Below are 15,231 nucleotides of genomic sequence, written 5' to 3'. Positions count from 1 at the left end.
GTTCAAATCCCGGGTTCGGCACCAGATGACTGATGGCGGTGAAGCAGAGGTAAGTCAGTAAGTAAAATGTGCATGTGTGTGTGGAGCTGTGATTGGTGGATGTAAGAGTGGTTGGTATGTGGATGGAGAGAGTGGTTGGTGTGTCAGGGCAGAGAGAGTGAGGTTGGGTCCAGGCCTAGTGGGAGTAGAGTAGAGGGGAGGAGCCAAAGAGGGGGAGTGTGAATGGGTGGAGTAAGAAAGGAGAGCAGGGGCGGTATGGTTGGGGGAAGGAGCCTAGGGAGAGGTGGAGGCATAGAGCCTAGGAGGGACCAAGGGGAGGGGCATGTGTAGAGAGGGGTGGAGCCACAGAGGAAAGGGAGGAGTAGGAAGGGTTCACAGAAGTAGGCAGAGTCTGGTGCAATAGGTCAGGGGGTGGAGCATAGAGGAGTGAGGCCAACAAGGAAAGAGTGCTCCTCCCCCTTCAGCAAACAGCGGGGGGGTGACCCCAACATTTTATGACCGCTCCCTCCCCCCCCACTACAGAGTGGGGGGGGGGCAAATTTTGGGGAGCAGTGTAAAAAAGGGGTGTTGGGGTGCATTATAAAAGAGGGTGCTAGAAGGCACAGAATGATGTGGTTTGGCTTTGGGTGCGCTAAACATCATTTTTTTTGCCCCCATCCCCTTTTTTGGGGGGAAGGGGGTGTACCCCAAAAGTATAGGGGCAACAGAGGGAACTTAGGGGAACAGGCTTAGGGCACTTTTTTATTACCGACCACAAGGGGGGGCACCACACAGACATACTGTAATTATGGTATTGAAAGAGGTGACAGCAAGGAGCATGTGGTACGACACGGCGAGACGGGACAAGTCACCCCAAGTTTTTATTGCCCCCCCCTGCCCTCGCAGGATCTGTTATGAGGTCTCTTGGGGTAGTTGTATTGAAAACAGATGCTTAAGACACTGAAGGGAAGGGGAATGTTGACAAGCGTGTGTCCCCCATTGTGTGAGTACTTTCTTGTGCGATACCCTCTTCTTCATTCACTCACCACAAAGGAGCAGCCACAAAATGACAATTGCTGTGATGGTAGTACTAAAAGGGGCTTTATAAGGTAGAGAACCAGAAGGAAGGCGAGCTTCAAGTGGCACTTCGAGGAAGTGGGTCAACAGGAAGCAGAGATGCCCGCTATGACAGCTGAGAGCATTAAAATTTGGTAAATAAGGCGGATGGTTTGGGGAAGTAGATGAATGAGTCAGGGAGACGGCGCATGTGGCAATTGGTTGGATGCGGCATAGAGAATAATCATGGCATGCAAACTAGGCAGTAGTCCCTGAATTGGCAGCGTCTGCAGAGAGTTTGGGGTGCTTGACAAGTGATTTGTCTTCCTTGGATTGGGTATATAATCCACAGAGGGAAGGTCACAGCTTATAGTGAGGCAGATCGTGTATATCGGATTTAAAGAAGGGTAGTTTGAGTGTGCGGAGAGGGGCTGCACGGAGTGGTAAGTGGATGGGGTGCCGAGCAATGTGCATCCAACTGGTCACTGGAGGCTGGACAGTGGCAAAAGCACCTGGGTTACTGGGAGAATTACAAATGGAGGGCCAAAAGGAAGGGTGTTTATGGTCATTCAGATACTAAGACGGAACATTTGAGTGGCAATGAGATGGGGGTATTGAGAAGTCACAAATGGTGTCCCGGGTTAGAGGTATGGGGATCAAATATTCCTGCTAGGGTGTAATGTGCCACCCTGCCCCTTTTTTTGTGCAGCCTGGTTGCCTCTCTAGTTTCTCTCCAGTGTCTTTCTATCCTGCAGATGATTAGAGCAAGCTTCCTAAAGTTTTTCTTGGCCTCATATCCCCAATTACGTGCCTGACATGCCTGGCCTAAGGATACTCCCAAAGAGTGTGCTACTTATATTCTGGGAAGAGCCTCACTAGTTCTGCCTATTTATGCAGCAACAAGGCAAATCTTACAACCTGCAAAGTTGGAAGCTTTGAGATGAAGTAAAGGTTTTTATTTTTCGGGAAAATGCTCTTCTATGCTTCATCTCCCATCTGAAGGCCATGGGCTCCTGTTCTTCTATCACGTGTCCTTTCAAAGAGACAGATGACACACTCACCCAATCACTCAGCAAACATCTATGCTTTAACTCTGTCGTCTTGCCGTTTTCCCTCCAAGGGCTCTCCCTTCCCCACAAATGCAGGATAATCTTTCCTCATTACTCATTCACTCGCTTATTGTAGTCCTCCGCTCCACAGGCCCAGCAAAGACCAACAAAGACAAGCAGTACGTCAGCAAACAGATTTAACACTTCTCTCTTCTATTATGGTCATACTGCTGCCCTCTAGTAACACTACATGGCAACTGCAGCATGATGATGTGATTTTGAAGGGGGCTGTCCTATGCAAATAATGTTCTCCCATGATTATTTTGGCCTGAGACATTCACAGGCTTCCATCATGATATGGCCTCCAACATATGGTTTTCAGCAGAATTTTAAGCTTGACAACTTGTCTTACGCTAAGCTTTTCCCACTCGAAGGCCGCTCATGGGACAGCACCCTCATTTAGCAGGGTGCCAAATTGTCTGCAGTCTTCCTCTCAACAGAACATGGGCGTTCGTGGGCGTTCGGGGGGCCTTGCTTGCTAGCTAGAGACTGAGCGCTGGGTTGTTTAAAGACCCAGGGCCAGGGCCAGGGCCAGGCCAGGCCAGCTGCTGCAACAGGCATGATGCAGGCCCAATGAAGCACACGCCGGACTTTACCCTTTTCTGCCTCTTGAAAACTTCAACATGTCTGTCTTCTGATTGCACCTAATAAAGGGAGTTTGACCAGCTCCAAACTTTAACCATCATTTGGTGAGTGAGAGCTAACACTAGGCCAATATGCCTAGCCAGCAGCACAGGCACTATCCCCCTGATTACACAGCTCTGTTCACACCAAAATGAAAAATCCCCACCACTCGACCTATTTTACTATTTGTGGGAGGCTTACTTCGGCTCAGTTATGCCCCCTAGGCCACATTCGCGCTACAAAATGACAAATTCAAAGACAAAAAATCAATAGATTGATAACTGAAGATAATGCTTTACCCATATTTCACCTACTAATGAAGAAGGGGGCTTTATGGGAGTCAGGAGAGAAAATATTTATAATTTTCGGGCACTCGTGCAAAAAAGAGTGTCTGAAATTGCTCCTGGTTTTTATAAAATCGAAATATTAGTTAATGGGGAAAAAAGAAAAAAAATACAATTTTTACCAGCCATGGCGGGATTCGAACCCTTATCCTGGGGAGCTTTCAGCATTAGAGGCAGATGACATTACCACTGAGCTATTGCTCCTTACTGGGAAAGAGGGATTCAGGAGCATCTATAAGCTACACACAGGCCCCCTGGTCTACATGACACACCATAGCCATGATAAAGGGACTATTGGAAATGATACATACATGGAAACCCCTGTGGTCCAGTGGGTAAGTTCCTGCCTTCCACCCAGGTGACCAGGGTTCAAATCCCGGGTTCGGCACCAGATGACTGATGGCGGTGAAGCAGAGGTAAGTCAGTAAGTAAAATGTGCATGTGTGTGTGGAGCTGTGATTGGTGGATGTAAGAGTGGTTGGTATGTGGATGGAGAGAGTGGTTGGTGTGTCAGGGCAGAGAGAGTGAGGTTGGGTCCAGGCCTAGTGGGAGTAGAGTAGAGGGGAGGAGCCAAAGAGGGGGAGTGTGAATGGGTGGAGTAAGAAAGGAGAGCAGGGGCGGTATGGTTGGGGGAAGGAGCCTAGGGAGAGGTGGAGGCATAGAGCCTAGGAGGGACCAAGGGGAGGGGCATGTGTAGAGAGGGGTGGAGCCACAGAGGAAAGGGAGGAGTAGGAAGGGTTCACAGAAGTAGGCAGAGTCTGGTGCAATAGGTCAGGGGGTGGAGCATAGAGGAGTGAGGCCAACAAGGAAAGAGTGCTCCTCCCCCTTCAGCAAACAGCGGGGGGTGACCCCAACATTTTATGACCGCTCCCTCGCCCCCCACTACAGAGTGGGGGGGGGGGCAAATTTTGGGGAGCAGTGTAAAAAAGGGGTGTTGGGGTGCATTATAAAAGAGGGTGCTAGAAGGCACAGAATGATGTGGTTTGGCTTTGGGTGCGCTAAACATCATTTTTTTTGCCCCCATCCCCTTTTTTGGGGGGAAGGGGGTGTACCCCAAAAGTATAGGGGCAACAGAGGGAACTTAGGGGAACAGGCTTAGGGCACTTTTTTATTACCGACCACAAGGGGGGGCACCACACAGACATACTGTAATTATGGTATTGAAAGAGGTGACAGCAAGGAGCATGTGGTACGACACGGCGAGACGGGACAAGTCACCCCAAGTTTTTATTGCCCCCCCCTGCCCTCGCAGGATCTGTTATGAGGTCTCTTGGGGTAGTTGTATTGAAAACAGATGCTTAAGACACTGAAGGGAAGGGGAATGTTGACAAGCGTGTGTCCCCCATTGTGTGAGTACTTTCTTGTGCGATACCCTCTTCTTCATTCACTCACCACAAAGGAGCAGCCACAAAATGACAATTGCTGTGATGGTAGTACTAAAAGGGGCTTTATAAGGTAGAGAACCAGAAGGAAGGCGAGCTTCAAGTGGCACTTCGAGGAAGTGGGTCAACAGGAAGCAGAGATGCCCGCTATGACAGCTGAGAGCATTAAAATTTGGTAAATAAGGCGGATGGTTTGGGGAAGTAGATGAATGAGTCAGGGAGACGGCGCATGTGGCAATTGGTTGGATGCGGCATAGAGAATAATCATGGCATGCAAACTAGGCAGTAGTCCCTGAATTGGCAGCGTCTGCAGAGAGTTTGGGGTGCTTGACAAGTGATTTGTCTTCCTTGGATTGGGTATATAATCCACAGAGGGAAGGTCACAGCTTATAGTGAGGCAGATCGTGTATATCGGATTTAAAGAAGGGTAGTTTGAGTGTGCGGAGAGGGGCTGCACGGAGTGGTAAGTGGATGGGGTGCCGAGCAATGTGCATCCAACTGGTCACTGGAGGCTGGACAGTGGCAAAAGCACCTGGGTTACTGGGAGAATTACAAATGGAGGGCCAGAAGGAAGGGTGTTTATGGTCATTCAGATACTAAGACGGAACATTTGAGTGGCAATGAGATGGGGGTATTGAGAAGTCACAAATGGTGTCCCGGGTTAGAGGTATGGGGATCAAATATTCCTGCTAGGGTGTAATGTGCCACCCTGCCCCTTTTTTTGTGCAGCCTGGTTGCCTCTCTAGTTTCTCTCCAGTGTCTTTCTATCCTGCAGATGATTAGAGCAAGCTTCCTAAAGTTTTTCTTGGCCTCATATCCCCAATTACGTGCCTGACATGCCTGGCCTAAGGATACTCCCAAAGAGTGTGCTACTTATATTCTGGGAAGAGCCTCACTAGTTCTGCCTATTTATGCAGCAACAAGGCAAATCTTACAACCTGCAAAGTTGGAAGCTTTGAGATGAAGTAAAGGTTTTTATTTTTCGGGAAAATGCTCTTCTATGCTTCATCTCCCATCTGAAGGCCATGGGCTCCTGTTCTTCTATCACGTGTCCTTTCAAAGAGACAGATGACACACTCACCCAATCACTCAGCAAACATCTATGCTTTAACTCTGTCGTCTTGCCGTTTTCCCTCCAAGGGCTCTCCCTTCCCCACAAATGCAGGATAATCTTTCCTCATTACTCATTCACTCGCTTATTGTAGTCCTCCGCTCCACAGGCCCAGCAAAGACCAACAAAGACAAGCAGTACGTCAGCAAACAGATTTAACACTTCTCTCTTCTATTATGGTCATACTGCTGCCCTCTAGTAACACTACATGGCAACTGCAGCATGATGATGTGATTTTGAAGGGGGCTGTCCTATGCAAATAATGTCCTCCCATGATTATTTTGGCCTGAGACATTCACAGGCTTCCATCATGATATGGCCTCCAACATATGGTTTTCAGCAGAATTTTAAGCTTGACAACTTGTCTTACGCTAAGCTTTTCCCACTCGAAGGCCGCTCATGGGACAGCACCCTCATTTAGCAGGGTGCCAAATTGTCTGCAGTCTTCCTCTCAACAGAACATGGGCGTTCGTGGGCGTTCGGGGGGCCTTGCTTGCTAGCTAGAGACTGAGCGCTGGGTTGTTTAAAGACCCAGGGCCAGGGCCAGGGCCAGGCCAGGCCAGCTGCTGCAACAGGCATGATGCAGGCCCAATGAAGCACACGCCGGACTTTACCCTTTTCTGCCTCTTGAAAACTTCAACATGTCTGTCTTCTGATTGCACCTAATAAAGGGAGTTTGACCAGCTCCAAACTTTAACCATCATTTGGTGAGTGAGAGCTAACACTAGGCCAATATGCCTAGCCAGCAGCACAGGCACTATCCCCCTGATTACACAGCTCTGTTCACACCAAAATGAAAAATCCCCACCACTCGACCTATTTTACTATTTGTGGGAGGCTTACTTCGGCTCAGTTATGCCCCCTAGGCCACATTCGCGCTACAAAATGACAAATTCAAAGACAAAAAATCAATAGATTGATAACTGAAGATAATGCTTTACCCATATTTCACCTACTAATGAAGAAGGGGGCTTTATGGGAGTCAGGAGAGAAAATATTTATAATTTTCGGGCACTCGTGCAAAAAAGAGTGTCTGAAATTGCTCCTGGTTTTTATAAAATCGAAATATTAGTTAATGGGGAAAAAAGAAAAAAAATACAATTTTTACCAGCCATGGCGGGATTCGAACCCTTGTCCTGGGGAGCTTTCAGCATTAGAGGCAGATGACATTACCACTGAGCTATTGCTCCTTACTGGGAAAGAGGGATTCAGGAGCATCTATAAGCTACACACAGGCCCCCTGGTCTACATGACACACCATAGCCATGATAAAGGGACTATTGGAAATGATACATACATGGAAACCCCTGTGGTCCAGTGGGTAAGTTCCTGCCTTCCACCCAGGTGACCAGGGTTCAAATCCCGGGTTCGGCACCAGATGACTGATGGCGGTGAAGCAGAGGTAAGTCAGTCAGTAAGTAAAATGTGCATGTGTGTGTGGAGCTGTGATTGGTGGATGTAAGAGTGGTTGGTATGTGGATGGAGAGAGTGGTTGGTGTGTCAGGGCAGAGAGAGTGAGGTTGGGTCCAGGCCTAGTGGGAGTAGAGTAGAGGGGAGGAGCCAAAGAGGGGGAGTGTGAATGGGTGGAGTAAGAAAGGAGAGCAGGGGCGGTATGGTTGGGGGAAGGAGCCTAGGGAGAGGTGGAGGCATAGAGCCTAGGAGGGACCAAGGGGAGGGGCATGTGTAGAGAGGGGTGGAGCCACAGAGGAAAGGGAGGAGTAGGAAGGGTTCACAGAAGTAGGCAGAGTCTGGTGCAATAGGTCAGGGGGTGGAGCATAGAGGAGTGAGGCCAACAAGGAAAGAGTGCTCCTCCCCCTTCAGCAAACAGCGGGGGGGTGACCCCAACATTTTATGACCGCTCCCTCCCCCCCCACTACAGAGTGGGGGGGGGGGGCAAATTTTGGGGAGCAGTGTAAAAAAGGGGTGTTGGGGTGCATTATAAAAGAGGGTGCTAGAAGGCACAGAATGATGTGGTTTGGCTTTGGGTGCGCTAAACATCATTTTTTTTGCCCCCATCCCCTTTTTTGGGGGGAAGGGGGTGTACCCCAAAAGTATAGGGGCAACAGAGGGAACTTAGGGGAACAGGCTTAGGGCACTTTTTTATTACCGACCACAAGGGGGGGCACCACACAGACATACTGTAATTATGGTATTGAAAGAGGTGACAGCAAGGAGCATGTGGTACGACACGGCGAGACGGGACAAGTCACCCCAAGTTTTTATTGCCCCCCCCTGCCCTCGCAGGATCTGTTATGAGGTCTCTTGGGGTAGTTGTATTGAAAACAGATGCTTAAGACACTGAAGGGAAGGGGAATGTTGACAAGCGTGTGTCCCCCATTGTGTGAGTACTTTCTTGTGCGATACCCTCTTCTTCATTCACTCACCACAAAGGAGCAGCCACAAAATGACAATTGCTGTGATGGTAGTACTAAAAGGGGCTTTATAAGGTAGAGAACCAGAAGGAAGGCGAGCTTCAAGTGGCACTTCGAGGAAGTGGGTCAACAGGAAGCAGAGATGCCCGCTATGACAGCTGAGAGCATTAAAATTTGGTAAATAAGGCGGATGGTTTGGGGAAGTAGATGAATGAGTCAGGGAGACGGCGCATGTGGCAATTGGTTGGATGCGGCATAGAGAATAATCATGGCATGCAAACTAGGCAGTAGTCCCTGAATTGGCAGCGTCTGCAGAGAGTTTGGGGTGCTTGACAAGTGATTTGTCTTCCTTGGATTGGGTATATAATCCACAGAGGGAAGGTCACAGCTTATAGTGAGGCAGATCGTGTATATCGGATTTAAAGAAGGGTAGTTTGAGTGTGCGGAGAGGGGCTGCACGGAGTGGTAAGTGGATGGGGTGCCGAGCAATGTGCATCCAACTGGTCACTGGAGGCTGGACAGTGGCAAAAGCACCTGGGTTACTGGGAGAATTACAAATGGAGGGCCAGAAGGAAGGGTGTTTATGGTCATTCAGATACTAAGACGGAACATTTGAGTGGCAATGAGATGGGGGTATTGAGAAGTCACAAATGGTGTCCCGGGTTAGAGGTATGGGGATCAAATATTCCTGCTAGGGTGTAATGTGCCACCCTGCCCCTTTTTTTGTGCAGCCTGGTTGCCTCTCTAGTTTCTCTCCAGTGTCTTTCTATCCTGCAGATGATTAGAGCAAGCTTCCTAAAGTTTTTCTTGGCCTCATATCCCCAATTACGTGCCTGACATGCCTGGCCTAAGGATACTCCCAAAGAGTGTGCTACTTATATTCTGGGAAGAGCCTCACTAGTTCTGCCTATTTATGCAGCAACAAGGCAAATCTTACAACCTGCAAAGTTGGAAGCTTTGAGATGAAGTAAAGGTTTTTATTTTTCGGGAAAATGCTCTTCTATGCTTCATCTCCCATCTGAAGGCCATGGGCTCCTGTTCTTCTATCACGTGTCCTTTCAAAGAGACAGATGACACACTCACCCAATCACTCAGCAAACATCTATGCTTTAACTCTGTCGTCTTGCCGTTTTCCCTCCAAGGGCTCTCCCTTCCCCACAAATGCAGGATAATCTTTCCTCATTACTCATTCACTCGCTTATTGTAGTCCTCCGCTCCACAGGCCCAGCAAAGACCAACAAAGACAAGCAGTACGTCAGCAAACAGATTTAACACTTCTCTCTTCTATTATGGTCATACTGCTGCCCTCTAGTAACACTACATGGCAACTGCAGCATGATGATGTGATTTTGAAGGGGGCTGTCCTATGCAAATAATGTCCTCCCATGATTATTTTGGCCTGAGACATTCACAGGCTTCCATCATGATATGGCCTCCAACATATGGTTTTCAGCAGAATTTTAAGCTTGACAACTTGTCTTACGCTAAGCTTTTCCCACTCGAAGGCCGCTCATGGGACAGCACCCTCATTTAGCAGGGTGCCAAATTGTCTGCAGTCTTCCTCTCAACAGAACATGGGCGTTCGTGGGCGTTCGGGGGGCCTTGCTTGCTAGCTAGAGACTGAGCGCTGGGTTGTTTAAAGACCCAGGGCCAGGGCCAGGGCCAGGCCAGGCCAGCTGCTGCAACAGGCATGATGCAGGCCCAATGAAGCACACGCCGGACTTTACCCTTTTCTGCCTCTTGAAAACTTCAACATGTCTGTCTTCTGATTGCACCTAATAAAGGGAGTTTGACCAGCTCCAAACTTTAACCATCATTTGGTGAGTGAGAGCTAACACTAGGCCAATATGCCTAGCCAGCAGCACAGGCACTATCCCCCTGATTACACAGCTCTGTTCACACCAAAATGAAAAATCCCCACCACTCGACCTATTTTACTATTTGTGGGAGGCTTACTTCGGCTCAGTTATGCCCCCTAGGCCACATTCGCGCTACAAAATGACAAATTCAAAGACAAAAAATCAATAGATTGATAACTGAAGATAATGCTTTACCCATATTTCACCTACTAATGAAGAAGGGGGCTTTATGGGAGTCAGGAGAGAAAATATTTATAATTTTCGGGCACTCGTGCAAAAAAGAGTGTCTGAAATTGCTCCTGGTTTTTATAAAATCGAAATATTAGTTAATGGGGAAAAAAGAAAAAAAATACAATTTTTACCAGCCATGGCGGGATTCGAACCCTTGTCCTGGGGAGCTTTCAGCATTATAGGCAGATGACATTACCACTGAGCTATTGCTCCTTACTGGGAAAGAGGGATTCAGGAGCATCTATAAGCTACACACAGGCCCCCTGGTCTACATGACACACCATAGCCATGATAAAGGGACTATTGGAAATGATACATACATGGAAACCCCTGTGGTCCAGTGGGTAAGTTCCTGCCTTCCACCCAGGTGACCAGGGTTCAAATCCCGGGTTTGGCACCAGATGACTGATGGCGGTGAAGCAGAGGTAAGTCAGTCAGTAAGTAAAATGTGCATGTGTGTGTGGAGCTGTGATTGGTGGATGTAAGAGTGGTTGGTATGTGGATGGAGAGAGTGGTTGGTGTGTCAGGGCAGAGAGAGTGAGGTTGGGTCCAGGCCTAGTGGGAGTAGAGTAGAGGGGAGGAGCCAAAGAGGGGGAGTGTGAATGGGTGGAGTAAGAAAGGAGAGCAGGGGCGGTATGGTTGGGGGAAGGAGCCGAGGTGGAGGCATAGAGCCTAGGAGGGACCAAGGGGAGGGGCATGTGTAGAGAGGGGTGGAGCCACAGAGGAAAGGGAGGAGTAGGAAGGGTTCACAGAAGTAGGCAGAGTCTGGTGCAATAGGTCAGGGGGTGGAGCATAGAGGAGTGAGGCCAACAAGGAAAGAGTGCTCCTCCCCCTTCAGCAAACAGCGGGGGGTGACCCCAACATTTTATGACCGCTCCCTCCCCCCCCACTACAGAGTGGGGGGGGGGCAAATTTTGGGGAGCAGTGTAAAAAAGGGCTGTTGGGGTGCATTATAAAAGAGGGTGCTAGAAGGCACAGAATGATGTGGTTTGGCTTTGGGTGCGCTAAACATCATTTTTTTTGCCCCCATCCCCTTTTTTGGGGGGAAGGGGGTGTACCCCAAAAGTATAGGGGCAACAGAGGGAACTTAGGGGAACAGGCTTAGGGCACTTTTTTATTACCGACCACAAGGGGGGGCACCACACAGACATACTGTAATTATGGTATTGAAAGAGGTGACAGCAAGGAGCATGTGGTACGACACGGCGAGACGGGACAAGTCACCCCAAGTTTTTATTGCCCCCCCCTGCCCTCGCAGGATCTGTTATGAGGTCTCTTGGGGTAGTTGTATTGAAAACAGATGCTTAAGACACTGAAGGGAAGGGGAATGTTGACAAGCGTGTGTCCCCCATTGTGTGAGTACTTTCTTGTGCGATACCCTCTTCTTCATTCACTCACCACAAAGGAGCAGCCACAAAATGACAATTGCTGTGATGGTAGTACTAAAAGGGGCTTTATAAGGTAGAGAACCAGAAGGAAGGCGAGCTTCAAGTGGCACTTCGAGGAAGTGGGTCAACAGGAAGCAGAGATGCCCGCTATGACAGCTGAGAGCATTAAAATTTGGTAAATAAGGCGGATGGTTTGGGGAAGTAGATGAATGAGTCAGGGAGACGGCGCATGTGGCAATTGGTTGGATGCGGCATAGAGAATAATCATGGCATGCAAACTAGGCAGTAGTCCCTGAATTGGCAGCGTCTGCAGAGAGTTTGGGGTGCTTGACAAGTGATTTGTCTTCCTTGGATTGGGTATATAATCCACAGAGGGAAGGTCACAGCTTATAGTGAGGCAGATCGTGTATATCGGATTTAAAGAAGGGTAGTTTGAGTGTGCGGAGAGGGGCTGCACGGAGTGGTAAGTGGATGGGGTGCCGAGCAATGTGCATCCAACTGGTCACTGGAGGCTGGACAGTGGCAAAAGCACCTGGGTTACTGGGAGAATTACAAATGGAGGGCCAAAAGGAAGGGTGTTTATGGTCATTCAGATACTAAGACGGAACATTTGAGTGGCAATGAGATGGGGGTATTGAGAAGTCACAAATGGTGTCCCGGGTTAGAGGTATGGGGATCAAATATTCCTGCTAGGGTGTAATGTGCCACCCTGCCCCTTTTTTTGTGCAGCCTGGTTGCCTCTCTAGTTTCTCTCCAGTGTCTTTCTATCCTGCAGATGATTAGAGCAAGCTTCCTAAAGTTTTTCTTGGCCTCATATCCCCAATTACGTGCCTGACATGCCTGGCCTAAGGATACTCCCAAAGAGTGTGCTACTTATATTCTGGGAAGAGCCTCACTAGTTCTGCCTATTTATGCAGCAACAAGGCAAATCTTACAACCTGCAAAGTTGGAAGCTTTGAGATGAAGTAAAGGTTTTTATTTTTCGGGAAAATGCTCTTCTATGCTTCATCTCCCATCTGAAGGCCATGGGCTCCTGTTCTTCTATCACGTGTCCTTTCAAAGAGACAGATGACACACTCACCCAATCACTCAGCAAACATCTATGCTTTAACTCTGTCGTCTTGCCGTTTTCCCTCCAAGGGCTCTCCCTTCCCCACAAATGCAGGATAATCTTTCCTCATTACTCATTCACTCGCTTATTGTAGTCCTCCGCTCCACAGGCCCAGCAAAGACCAACAAAGACAAGCAGTACGTCAGCAAACAGATTTAACACTTCTCTCTTCTATTATGGTCATACTGCTGCCCTCTAGTAACACTACATGGCAACTGCAGCATGATGATGTGATTTTGAAGGGGGCTGTCCTATGCAAATAATGTTCTCCCATGATTATTTTGGCCTGAGACATTCACAGGCTTCCATCATGATATGGCCTCCAACATATGGTTTTCAGCAGAATTTTAAGCTTGACAACTTGTCTTACGCTAAGCTTTTCCCACTCGAAGGCCGCTCATGGGACAGCACCCTCATTTAGCAGGGTGCCAAATTGTCTGCAGTCTTCCTCTCAACAGAACATGGGCGTTCGTGGGCGTTCGGGGGGCCTTGCTTGCTAGCTAGAGACTGAGCGCTGGGTTGTTTAAAGACCCAGGGCCAGGGCCAGGGCCAGGCCAGGCCAGCTGCTGCAACAGGCATGATGCAGGCCCAATGAAGCACACGCCGGACTTTACCCTTTTCTGCCTCTTGAAAACTTCAACATGTCTGTCTTCTGATTGCACCTAATAAAGGGAGTTTGACCAGCTCCAAACTTTAACCATCATTTGGTGAGTGAGAGCTAACACTAGGCCAATATGCCTAGCCAGCAGCACAGGCACTATCCCCCTGATTACACAGCTCTGTTCACACCAAAATGAAAAATCCCCACCACTCGACCTATTTTACTATTTGTGGGAGGCTTACTTCGGCTCAGTTATGCCCCCTAGGCCACATTCGCGCTACAAAATGACAAATTCAAAGACAAAAAATCAATAGATTGATAACTGAAGATAATGCTTTACCCATATTTCACCTACTAATGAAGAAGGGGGCTTTATGGGAGTCAGGAGAGAAAATATTTATAATTTTCGGGCACTCGTGCAAAAAAGAGTGTCTGAAATTGCTCCTGGTTTTTATAAAATCGAAATATTAGTTAATGGGGAAAAAAGAAAAAAAATACAATTTTTACCAGCCATGGCGGGATTCGAACCCTTATCCTGGGGAGCTTTCAGCATTAGAGGCAGATGACATTACCACTGAGCTATTGCTCCTTACTGGGAAAGAGGGATTCAGGAGCATCTATAAGCTACACACAGGCCCCCTGGTCTACATGACACACCATAGCCATGATAAAGGGACTATTGGAAATGATACATACATGGAAACCCCTGTGGTCCAGTGGGTAAGTTCCTGCCTTCCACCCAGGTGACCAGGGTTCAAATCCCGGGTTCGGCACCAGATGACTGATGGCGGTGAAGCAGAGGTAAGTCAGTAAGTAAAATGTGCATGTGTGTGTGGAGCTGTGATTGGTGGATGTAAGAGTGGTTGGTATGTGGATGGAGAGAGTGGTTGGTGTGTCAGGGCAGAGAGAGTGAGGTTGGGTCCAGGCCTAGTGGGAGTAGAGTAGAGGGGAGGAGCCAAAGAGGGGGAGTGTGAATGGGTGGAGTAAGAAAGGAGAGCAGGGGCGGTATGGTGGGGGAAGGAGCCTAGGGAGAGGTGGAGGCATAGAGCCTAGGAGGGACCAAGGGGAGGGGCATGTGTAGAGAGGGGTGGAGCCACAGAGGAAAGGGAGGAGTAGGAAGGGTTCACAGAAGTAGGCAGAGTCTGGTGCAATAGGTCAGGGGGTGGAGCATAGAGGAGTGAGGCCAACAAGGAAAGAGTGCTCCTCCCCCTTCAGCAAACAGCGGGGGGTGACCCCAACATTTTATGACCGCTCCCTCCCCCCCCACTACAGAGTGGGGGGGGGGCAAATTTTGGGGAGCAGTGTAAAAAAGGGGTGTTGGGGTGCATTATAAAAGAGGGTGCTAGAAGGCACAGAATGATGTGGTTTGGCTTTGGGTGCGCTAAACATCATTTTTTTTGCCCCCATCCCCTTTTTTGGGGGGAAGGGGGTGTACCCCAAAAGTATAGGGGCAACAGAGGGAACTTAGGGGAACAGGCTTAGGGCACTTTTTTATTACCGACCACAAGGGGGGGCACCACACAGACATACTGTAATTATGGTATTGAAAGAGGTGACAGCAAGGAGCATGTGGTACGACACGGCGAGACGGGACAAGTCACCCCAAGTTTTTATTGCCCCCCCCTGCCCTCGCAGGATCTGTTATGAGGTCTCTTGGGGTAGTTGTATTGAAAACAGATGCTTAAGACACTGAAGGGAAGGGGAATGTTGACAAGCGTGTGTCCCCCATTGTGTGAGTACTTTCTTGTGCGATACCCTCTTCTTCATTCACTCACCACAAAGGAGCAGCCACAAAATGACAATTGCTGTGATGGTAGTACTAAAAGGGGCTTTATAAGGTAGAGAACCAGAAGGAAGGCGAGCTTCAAGTGGCACTTCGAGGAAGTGGGTCAACAGGAAGCAGAGATGCCCGCTATGACAGCTGAGAGCATTAAAATTTGGTAAATAAGGCGGATGGTTTGGGGAAGTAGATGAATGAGTCAGGGAGACGGCGCATGTGGCAATTGGTTGGATGCGGCATAGAGAATAATCATGGCATGCAAACTAGGCAGTAGTCCCTGAATT

The sequence above is a fragment of the Pleurodeles waltl genome, chromosome 11 (assembly GCF_031143425.1).
Source record: "Pleurodeles waltl isolate 20211129_DDA chromosome 11, aPleWal1.hap1.20221129, whole genome shotgun sequence".
Lineage (NCBI taxonomy): Eukaryota > Metazoa > Chordata > Amphibia > Caudata > Salamandridae > Pleurodeles > Pleurodeles waltl.
Note: the sequence above shows the minus strand (reverse complement) of the source record.